At 43.9% G+C, this 11485-nt stretch overlaps 1 protein-coding gene across 1 annotated transcript in view; it reads right to left on the minus strand.

Annotated features, from left to right (window-relative positions):
* Nucleotides 1-2148, minus strand: part of SLC11A1 (solute carrier family 11 member 1) — a 157723-nt gene extending 155575 nt beyond the window's left edge. The window contains exon 1 of the mRNA XM_088472418.1: nt 2096-2148. The gene's annotated coding sequence lies outside the window, so the exon portion shown is untranslated. The remainder of the gene's footprint in view (nt 1-2095) is intronic.
* Between the last annotated feature and the right edge of the window lie 9337 nt (nt 2149-11485).

The raw sequence follows: 11485 nt of genomic DNA on the forward strand, positions 1-11485 counted from the left end.
TGCTGTTGTAGTTTTGCTTGGTTTGGTTTTTAACTGTAGATACATTTGATGGAGATTGAACTTGATTTATACTCGAAAACTCCCTACTACACTCACTGCTTGGACAGAACACTTCGGACTGGATCGGCTTGGTACATTGTAATTTTGCCCTCATACTACATAAATTCTTGTTTGTATTGCCTTTTCCCATTGCGTCACATCTATCCACTTTAATCATTTATTTAATAACTAATTCCTGCACCCACTACTCACACCACACTTTATATATCACTTTTTGAGCTGCGCTCATACATTAGCAGCACTGTTCTTTTATCTCTATTTTTGACCATTCAACAACTTTAATCCACACTCTCTATATCACACAGCCTCCACTCCAGTTTTCATCTCACTTATTACCTCGTCCACACCATGAACACTCTTACTTCAAACACCCCACTTAATCAGTGCCTACATAACCCTCTACTTTATCCACCCCCATCCTCCCTCTCTTGTCTCCTATGCTTGCTGTTCCCCCTTTTTTCTCTCATCAGTCTGCTTTCCAACCCTCTGCTTCTTTCCCCCGCCATTACTGTTCATCCACTCTCAACCACCTCCCTCCCTCCATGGCCTTGCTACCCCACCACTATGCCCACCTGGTTCTGCCTGTCACCTCCAGGGCTGCCAAGAGAAATTCTGGGCCCGGGGACTGCAACATCCTGTGGGACCACAGAATGTTGGGCATGGCTGCACCCATTTGTGGGTGGGTCTAGCATGTGAGACGCACCCACTCACTGGAGCATGGCATAGCATCCAGCAGCTGGGATTAAAGTAGTCACTACTGTATTAGGATGGCGGGACAGTCCCATAATTTATCTATTTTTTATCAGGATGTATTTAGATGCTAAAACGTAACACACAATAATTAAAGAGCTACAACTTTATTTTGTACATCTCTCATGTAAATAACACATAAACAAAATCTATTTTCTGTCATAGAGACAGATTAATGAAGGACTTAATCTTGACATAACATCAGGTTATCTTAAACACACACATAACGCAGCACATATCCTAACCAACTGCTCCATGCTCCTTCCTCACTATCTACCCCATCTGTGTCACCCCTGTCTGTCTGCCCTTCCCCTTTAGAATGTAAACTCTCACGAGCAGGGCCCTCATCCCTCACGTGCTTCTCCTCCCCCTACTTATAGTATAATTTACTCCTAACTCCCAACAATGACACCTAACACCTGGTTGCTCATCTCCTGCTGCTTGTGTTATGCAGCTATGTCTATAAACAATGTCCTTGTCCTACATTGTTTTGTATTACTATTAACTGTTTTTCTTGTGTGCTCATTTATGTACTGTGTAAGGCGCTGTGTAACACCCCGAATTTGGTGGAATGTCAGTGAGTGGATCGTACCTGCTTTTCTTCTGGAACCTGCTTGGGCGTAGATCAGTGCAGTTCCTCTTTCAGGCTCCTCCTATCACAGCAGAGAGACAGGAGAACCCCCAGAACCCAGACCAATATAAAGAAATGGGGGTTTATTACTCTGAATCACTATTCTACTAGGACAATTCTAAATGAATATTAGAACATGCAATATTGTTGCAATGCAAAAGGTACACATACAGGATATCACATTAATAAGCTCAGGTTCACTCTATACATACTGTATACTTCTAATAAAACCTCATGCTAAACATATGAATGCCAACCTGCTCCCTCTATGTGTTAGAGGTAGTTAAACTAAATATACCAAGTTGCAGTTGTAGTTGGCAGAATCTCAATTGGTTCAACTATAAATTCAATAGATAGAAAGCACAATGTCCCTGTGAGTACTCAGAATTCACTGTACAGCCTTTCGTTGGTGCACAAACTTTATAGATGACACTGAACTGTATTACTGGTATCCAAAATGGTGTCACTGTCTCTGCCTGTGGGGTCACTGCACAGTTCTGTGTTATGCACTACTGCTGTATATCCTGCTGCAGGCTTCTCTCACTGTATAGCAATAAGCTGGATGCCCTGAGATCACAGACTTCTATGTGCTGACTGATCTCAGTCTTTACTGTGGTGCTTTTTACTTGCCATCTGCTGTAATGCTTGGGGTACCTGTCCAGATGCCAGCACTTGTCTTTGCAGCATGCACACTCTCTCCTCTCCTTTGGGCTGCAGCAGCTTTAATAGATCTCTGTCCTATCAGCTTCTCTTGTTCTGCTGCCTTACATGGAAGGGGTCTTCCCCTCACAGTTACGCCGATCAGCTGCTGATCCCTGCTCTCTGTGCTCTCAGCCACAGCACTCTCCAGCACACACCATGGCTCCTGCCACGCTCCTCTCTCAGTCTTGTGCAGAACTCACTAGGCTTCTCTAGCTCCACCCCCAACAGCCTCTCTCTAGTTTCCCTCCTTAAGGCTGGCAGAGTCATCTCCAGGGGATCAGCAGGGTCCTAACTCCTGGCTATTAACCCCTTCCATGCTGGAGAAAACACAGCAGGTTTGGGGGTATCACAGCTGCGGAACCTTTGTGGCGCCATATAAATAAAGGATAATAATAATAATAGTTAAATGTAGATAATAGTGGGATCAGTTTATGTAATAGTTTATACATTCTGGAATACTACTGTATAAAATGAAGTCTTTGCCTTAGATATATCAGAGTTGTAGTAATTTGTAGGTTAATATCAGATGGTAATTAATTTAGATCTTGCTGGAAAATTTAGATTTTTGTTACCAGTAGGCGCCCGGCTCCCTCCTCACAGCCCCAGTGGCAGCCAGAGGCTGGAGCTCAATCCTGATCTCCAGCTTCCGCAGTGCACTATGGGAAAGACGTCGGCTCCCGCAGTGCACTATGGGACAGAAGTCATGACGTCTCTCCCATAGTTAGAGGAGCAGCCACGCAGACCAGACAGCAGCGGACACAGGAGCGGGGCTTAAGGTAAGTATTAGGTTTTTATTTTTTTATTAAGTGGCATTACTACTGGGGGCACTACTCAGGGGGCACTACTACTGGGGGCATTACTCAGGGGACTTTACTATTGGGGGAATTAATTAGGGGCACTACTACTGGGGGCATTACTCAGGGGGCACTACTACTGAGGGCATTACTCAGGGGGCACTAATACTTGGACATTACTATTGGGGCATTATTCAGGGGTCATTACTACTGGGGGCATTATTTAGGGGGCACTACTATTGGGGGAATTACTCAGGGGGGCACTACTATTGGCACTACTAGAGTGAGCATTACTACTATTGGGGGCACTACTCTTGGGGGCACTATTGCAGGGGGCATTGCATAGGGGGCACTGCATTAGTGGGGCTCTGCATAAGGGGCACTGCCACTGTGGGCACTGCATAAGGGGCACTACCACTACTGGGGACACTGCATAAGGGGCACTACCACTACTGGGGGCACTGCATAAGGGGCACTACCATTACTGGGGGTACTGCATAAGGTGCACTACCACTACTGTGGGCTCTGCATAAGGGGAGCTATCACTGTGGCCACTACCACTACTGGGGGCACTGCATAAGGGCACTACTATTGTGGGCATTATTACAGGAGGATTACTAATGGGGACATTGTATTATGGGGCACTACCACTGTGGGCACTGCATAAAGGGCACTACCATTACTGGGGGCACTGCATAAGGGGCACTACTACTGAGGGAACTGCATAAGGGGCACTACCACTACTATGGGCTCTGCATAAGGGGCACTACCACTGTGGGCACTGCATAAGTTGCACTACCACTGTGGGCACTGCATAAGTGCCACTACAACTACTGGGGGCACTGCATAAGGGGCACCACTAAAGTGGGCATGTGTAAGGAGCACTACTGCTGTGGACATTGCATAAGAGGCACTACTACTGTGGGCATTGTGTATAAGGGGCACAACTGTGGGCATTGTGTAAAAGGGGCACTTCTGTGTGTCATACATGAATAAGGGACACTACTATGTGGTGTAATGTGAATCAAGATTGTGCTACTGTGTGGCGTAATTTGAATTGGGAATACTATTGTGTGACCATGCCCCTTTCTCTTGAGATCACGCCCTTTTTTGGCACACGTCTGCAGCGCGCATTGTCTTTTTATTGAAAGCACCAAGGGGGGCCGGTGAGTTCCACCACTTCTCTAGGACCACTTTAAGCACTGGTTTAGTCCATGTGGTCTTCCATTCCCCACACATTCCCACAACACAATCCAAAATGAATAAAAGCTTGGATTGGCACACATTCCAAAATGGAGTCTGTGTGTGTTTACCAGCCATGTGGCTTAAACAAAATGGATGCCGTGTCATGCGGTCTCTTCCCCTCCACCACACATTCCCATAACTCCCTCACTCCAGTCTCCCTAAACAGACTCTATATCATCACTTTCTCTCGCTCTCTAGCTTACATACACACATATATAGTTAAAACATACTGACATTTTGTATTGTAATTGACAGTGTGTTATAACAGTTTTATAACATGTGAATATTTTTGAAGATCAATTGCTACTGAAAATACACTTTACTATACTACATATTCTGTGTAGTCTTTCTTGAATAGTGTTATCCTAATGATTTAAAGCTATATTTCCTAGGTATAACCTTGGAAGTAAGTTATTAAAAGGTATATGATTAGCTATTAAATTCAATATATTATTAAATGATAAAAATAGAATATTTGCTTTAAGAATATGATATTAATACGAGGAAATCACATAAGAAGGCTTTCAAATGAGCAGCTCGAATATAGGGCATACTTTATCATTCCTATATTCTAGTCTTCCGCAGCCAAGCAACAAACCATTTCCATTAATATCATGGACTCTACAAGTTCAAAGCCAAATGATGAGATCCAGAAAGAACTAGACATAGGGCTCTATCTACTAGGCCTTGGAGAGAAACAAAGTGGACGGAGATAAAGTACCAACCAATCCGCTCCTATCACTTTACTGGCTGTGTTGGGAAAATGACAGTTAGAAGCTGATAGGTTGTTACTTTATCTCTGTCCACTTTATCTCTTTTCAAAGCTTTTTACATAGACCCCATAGACTGGAGTCAAATTCAAGCTGAAAGTTCAGCATTACAAATATTAAAACAAATCATCTCCACTGGAAAAGTATTGAGTAGGACAGAATGACAAGAAGCAATCCCCCAAACTCATTCAATTATTGAGACACAGGGATTGAGTGAGTTTTAAAAATATGATAATGGTTTGGAACAGCATAGACCTGAGTACTTATTACGCTGAGTCAGATAATAGTGCCACATCAGAAGGGAAACCTGATACTTCAAGCTTACCACAATAAATCAGGGCACTTTGGAGTAAAGAAAACAGAAAGGGCTGTAAGAAATAGATTCTTCTGGGCTGGAATACGAGGGAGCAGACATTGATAAATGGGTAAAAAGAAACACTCAACTGGGACAAAAAGCATCACTTGATGTGGTCTTCAGTCACCACTGTGATATTTCAGATTACTCCAGTTCCCCATTCCCCCTCTCTGACCATCACTTTCTCTCTTTTAACTTAACCCTCTCTCCTTCCCCTCCTCTACCTCCTAAGGCCACCATCACTACGCAGAACATTGAAGCTATTGTCAGTTTCTTTTTCCTCCCTGCTTGACTCACTTCTCTCCCCTATCCTCTCTCTCTCCTGCCCTGATCAAGCCACATCTATATACAATGCCTCCCTTACTTCTGCTTTTGACTGTTACTCTGGTAATTACTACTCGCCCTCGCAGATCCACACCTTAACCCTGGCTTCCAAATGCACCAGATACCTGCAAAAGTATTCTAGAATCGCCGAGCAACAGTGGAGGAAATCACGCTCTAAGGCTGACTTCCTCCATTTCAAATTTATGCTCTCATCCTACAGTACTGCCCAGTACCTCTCCAAACAATCATATTTCAAGAACCTCATCTCCCAGTCCTCAAACCCCTGGTGTCTCTTTCAATTCCCACCTCTGCCATCCCCCTCCTCGCTCTCTGCCCTTGACTTTGCCACCTACTTTACATCTAAAATTTACTCTATACGTCAGAACATCATATCCCACCAGACCCCCAGCACTCCACTCCCTCCTTTCCTAAACCGCCCTTCCCCATCCATCCTACCAACTCTGACATCCTACTCCCCTGGATCTGGAAAAGAAGTCATGGCCCTCATCCGGTCCTCCCTCCCTTTCACCTCCCCCCATGATCCTATACTTTCCAGCCTCCTCAGCTACCTCTCTCCTTCTGCCTGTCCCCATCTTGCCCACCTCCTCAATCTCTCCCTCTCATCTGGCACTGGGTCTGATTCAGACCAGGACGCTAAGAAACGTTTGCTCATAGCTGCTGATGGTCCGCATTGTGTGCATGCGTATGCATCGCAGTGCGTGTGCGTGAGCCAGTCGCTGTGATTGAGAATCGTGAGCTCGTAGCACAAAGAGTGCTACCTTGAGTGACAGATAGCGCCGTTTGTGGGTGGAAACAGGGGAAAGTGCTTGTGAATGGGGGAGTGGTGGTGCAAACGCAGGCGTGTCTGAGCGTCTAAACGTTGTTTAAAGGGTGTGCATAGTTAGCATGGAGGCGTCATTGTACATGTCACCTGGTTGTATTTCGGTCAGCACTGATCGCAGTGCTTGTGGTGGGGTAGGGGCTACCTCAAGCGCTGCGTGCAGCTCCGGTGGCTCTCGATGTTACCAATTATTCATACACTTCCTGGAGATGACATGTGTTAAGAAAGGAAAGTAGGCGTCTTTATTCACCTGCGTACGTTCACTGCCGTCGCTCTCTAAGACATAGAGGGCATCCTTATGCCACACAATGCGATCGCGGAATTTGCATACCTGGCCCCTTTTGGCAGCAAGCGATCGCAGCTTAGCGTCCCAGTCTGAATCAGGCCCTCTGTCCCTTCTGCATTCAAACATGCCCTTGTCGCCCCATTCTTAAAAAACTACCCTTGATCCTAACAAACTCTTCAACTACCGACCCTTCTCTCATTCCTTTTGTTTCAAACTCTTCGAGCGTATAGTTTACAACTGCCTTACCACCTTTCCTTCCACTCCATCCTTTGCTCATTTCAATCTGGCTTCCATTCTCTTCACTCCAGTGAAACTGCCCTCATGAAAGTCAGCAATGACCTCCTTGCTGCCAAATCCAAAGGCCACTACTCTCAGCTCATTCTCCTTGACATCTCTGCTGCTTTTGACACTGTGGACCACCCTCTCCTCCTGAAAATCCTCCACTCCCTTGGTCTATGTGACACTGCCCTCTCCGGGCTGTCCTCCTACCTATCTGGTCATTTCTTCTCTGTCTCCTCACCCAATCCTCTCCCATTTACATCTCTGATCTAATCTCCCGCCCATCCACGGCTCAACAAATGCATGCCGTCTCTCCTACAAAATGATTACTGCCTCCCAAACCAAGATTTTGCCTGTGCTGCTCCCTACCTCTGAAACGCTCTACCTCTCCCTATTAGACTCTCCACCTCTCTACAAATCTTCAAACAGGCTCTCAAGATCCACTACTTCATCAAGGCCTTCCAGCTCTCATCCTAACTACATGCTCTTTCCTCCCTGTCTACCCCATCTGTGTCTTGCCTGTTTGTCTTCCTCTCCCCTTTAGAATGTAAGCTCTCAAGAGCAGGGCCTTCTTCCCTCATGTGCTTCTCCTTACGTATACTTTCTTCCACTCCTTACTCCCCACAAGAGCGCCTAACACTTGCTCCCTGCTGCTTATTTTGATTGTTATAATTGCTAATGCAGCAATGCGTATAAACCGTGTCCTTGTCCTGCATTGTATTGTACTGTAAGACACTGGTTTCTTGTTCACTTATTTGTTTATGTACTTTGTAAGGTGCTGCGGAACACTTGTGGGGCCATATAAATAAAGGGTAATAATAATGATTGCATCCCATCCAGATCTGATGCCTGTTAGAAATCGTGGCCTTGGACCATGTTGAAATGGGAAATAGCCAAGCTGGGTATGCTCTAATGATTGTCAATCATTATACCAAATTTGCGGTAAACATGCCAGTATGAGATTTAACCACTAAAACAACTGCTGGTGCATTCATGAAGAATATCATACATCTTTACGGTTATCCGGAGCAGGTCCTAACTGACCAGGGTCCTGCTTTTGAGTCCATGCTGTTCCTAGAGTTATGCAAAGTATAAGGGCGCATATCACCCAAGACAACGGCTTACAGTATGTGAGAGGACTAATCAGAAATTGATAGTGATGCTCTGAGCTATTCCAATGCCACAACAATTAAATTGGCCCATACTGTTACCCAAAGTCACTTATCTCTACAACAATACAGAGCATAGCTCCATGGGATATACTCATTATTATCTCTTGTTTGGAAGATTGGGCAAATTAAGAGTGGATCTGGAATAAAGCCCCATTCAAAGGGATATAACCACTACACAAATACACTGGGTCAAGGAACATCAATGTCGAAATAAAATGGCTAGCAAGGTGATTTAACGTTGGATAGACAGGGTACATTAAAGACAGGAGAGAAATTATAACAGAAATGCTCACGCTTACCCTCTAAATGTGGGAGATCAAGTTTGGAAAAGAAAAAAAAACATAACAGTAAACTAGACCATATATCGGAACTTATACCCAACACAGTAATCAATGTGCCAACCCCAGGCACATTAGTCTATGAAATATGGAGGGAAGGGGAAACCAGGAGTGTTCCAATAATGGTGCATCAAAACCAGCTCAAGTTATGTGCATTTAAAGCTAGTCAAGAGACTGATCAGGGCAGAAATTCATCCACAGCAGAGAAGTTGGGAAGTCCCACAGGTAATCCCTTTCAGGATCAAGTTAATATAATTTTATTGATGGGAGCGATCATCACACCTTGCTCAGAATGTATGGTTAACCCATGAGACCCAGTGATCATCCTTACCAGGGAACATTGTAGCTCCTACCTCTATGGTTGATCATCCTAGTGAAGTTGATTTAGAAGTAGGATTGAGGAGTTACAGGGGATTTAAACCTATTAGATTTAGACAAAAAAAATACTATAGCTGTTTTTTGCAATTGTAGGGGCTCAGTGGAAAAGAGGCACATGCCACAAAATAGCATGGCCCCCATTTCAATTAGATATGTTTTGAAATATAATACCAGGGATTTTAATTTGGATGCTGGTGAGAAATAGGCACATGCCACTGGTAGATACTAGTGGAGTAGATGCTAGATGGCAGAAGCTACTTTATGTCAGCAAAAATTCAAAATCCATGTAGATGTAGCATGTCCCTCTTTTCCACTGAGCCCCTCAATTGTTTATATATATATATATATATATATATATATATATTATTTTATTTTTTTGTTATTCAGGATGGAGCACATAAAACAGATTCTGAATTATACAATCTTAGGAACAATAGTGTTTAATGTATGTTTGTATTAATTATTTGATGTTGGGCTGCAGGCTTACATGCTTTGATCAAATCTTGACAAAATCCCCTTTGTTTTATTTGCTGCACACACAGAAATTTGCAGTATATTATTGTTAGCACCGATAGCAAAAGTTTTTCTATATTTGTATTAATGATGTTTCTTCTGGCAGTCAAAAATGTTGTCGTTAGCCTGTGAATAAATGGTTAGGAAATGCAATGCTCTTATATTATAATGCTCAAAGACTTATATTGCATGGCAATACATTGATGACAGTGGACACTGGGGGCAGTCCCTGGAGCGGGCGCGCAGGTGAATGTTGTGGATCACCACATGCCTGCTGTGCAGTGTCTTGTGGACCCAGCGACAAGGAGAGAGGCTCGCAGGGCAGGAGGTTATAAGAGCCTGTGCACTCACCGTTACAAGGCTGTCTGATGTAATACAAGTGATGAGTGCACAGGTGCGCAACAATTGGAAAGCAACCAGTCAAGAGGGTTTACCAAACGAAGGTTTCCTCACTCCTTCACCAAATAGAAATGCAATATACAATAGGTAAACACTCAACCAGCACTGATCCTGGAGAAGTCAAACTAACTGAGGTACTAATTAAATCACATGTGCTCAAGCATGGATATCTTTAAAACTTGGGCTGTATTGGCAGAGTGTAGTAAACTCTGGACAAGAGGCTGAAAACCTTGAGTAGGAAACCACCCATAAAAGGACAATCTCAAAAGTACAAGAGCAAATGGATTCTATGACAGTTAGTAGGAAAGCCAATCCCACACCATTTTTGTAATGATGGCATTTAGGATTGTAAAAAACTTAAACCCGGGATTCCATTGCCCACATTGGCCCACACAGGAAAAAAAAACAAAGCACACACATTGCCCCCACAGAAAAAAAACAAAGCACACACATTGCCCCCACAGAATAAAAAACAAAACACACACATTGCCCCACAGGAAAAAAACAAAGCACACACATTGCCCCCACAGAAAAAAAAAACACACACATTGCCCTCACAGGAAAAAAACAAAACACACATGTTGACCTCCACAAAAAAATAAAACCCACAGGAAAAACATAAAACACATTCATGATTCATTGCCCTAGCCCTCTATTAAAGAATGTCCCTGACCTCACCTGTCAGACATCTCAGTCCAGTCACTTCAACTTGTCACATAGTGTGGAAGAAGTGAAGAGTGGATATCCCCCTCCCTATCCCTCTTGTCCACCTCAGCCACCACACACTTCATTTACTCACTTCACTGCATACTGCAGTGCATGGTGTGGGTTGGCTGGACTAACAGCATGCGGCTTCATGACCTATGATGTAACGTCACCGTATTGCCATTTATAGGTCATGGCCTGCGCCAGCAGCAACATAAAGCAAATCAGGGGATGTAATATAGTAGCGCTTTACCCACTCTTTTTCCTTCCCTTTCCTCACTCCCCCTTTTCCCCCTTCTCTCTTGAAGTCCCGTTCCCTCCACCACACTCTACTCGCTCCTCCCTTTCTGTATATGAACTTATTTGATATTGCTGTATTTCTTTGGAATTGCATTTAATTTTTTTTCTATTATTATGTTTCCACAGAATTGCACCTGATGCTATTTACAACCCTCTGCTCTTTTCTTCTTTCTGTATCTCCTGTTTAACTCTTTACTGAAAATCCACTGTGTTGTACAGCCTGAACTCTGGACATGAAGACATCAGCCTCCAGCCCGCTATAGACCTCAGTTACTCCTCCGCTTTACCATGACACCTCCATGTTACCAGTGCCACAGAGGAGTACTTGCAGATCTCTATAGACTGTAGACCTGCCTTTGAAAATGGGAAAGAGTAACAGTGTTGTCCCCCATGAATGTATGAATGTTTGGAACCAGACTATATGCTCCATGCAGCCCGATATTAATTGGTGCAAGAGGCAAAGCAGGGGTGGTGATAATGATGATAAGGGATTAAAAACTCATTTTCTCCCAGGACATAATCTAATCACCTGCAGTATGCACCACTCTCTTCCCTCTCCTATAATATTCTGACTTCCCATACCTACAGACATCTCAGGTCTATAAACAGTTTCTGAAACAACTGTCTGCAATTTCAATAATAT

This window comes from Taudactylus pleione, unplaced genomic scaffold (genome assembly GCF_031769625.1).
Source record: "Taudactylus pleione unplaced genomic scaffold, aTauple2 ptg000122l, whole genome shotgun sequence".
In the NCBI taxonomy this organism is placed as follows: Eukaryota; Metazoa; Chordata; class Amphibia; order Anura; family Myobatrachidae; genus Taudactylus; species Taudactylus pleione.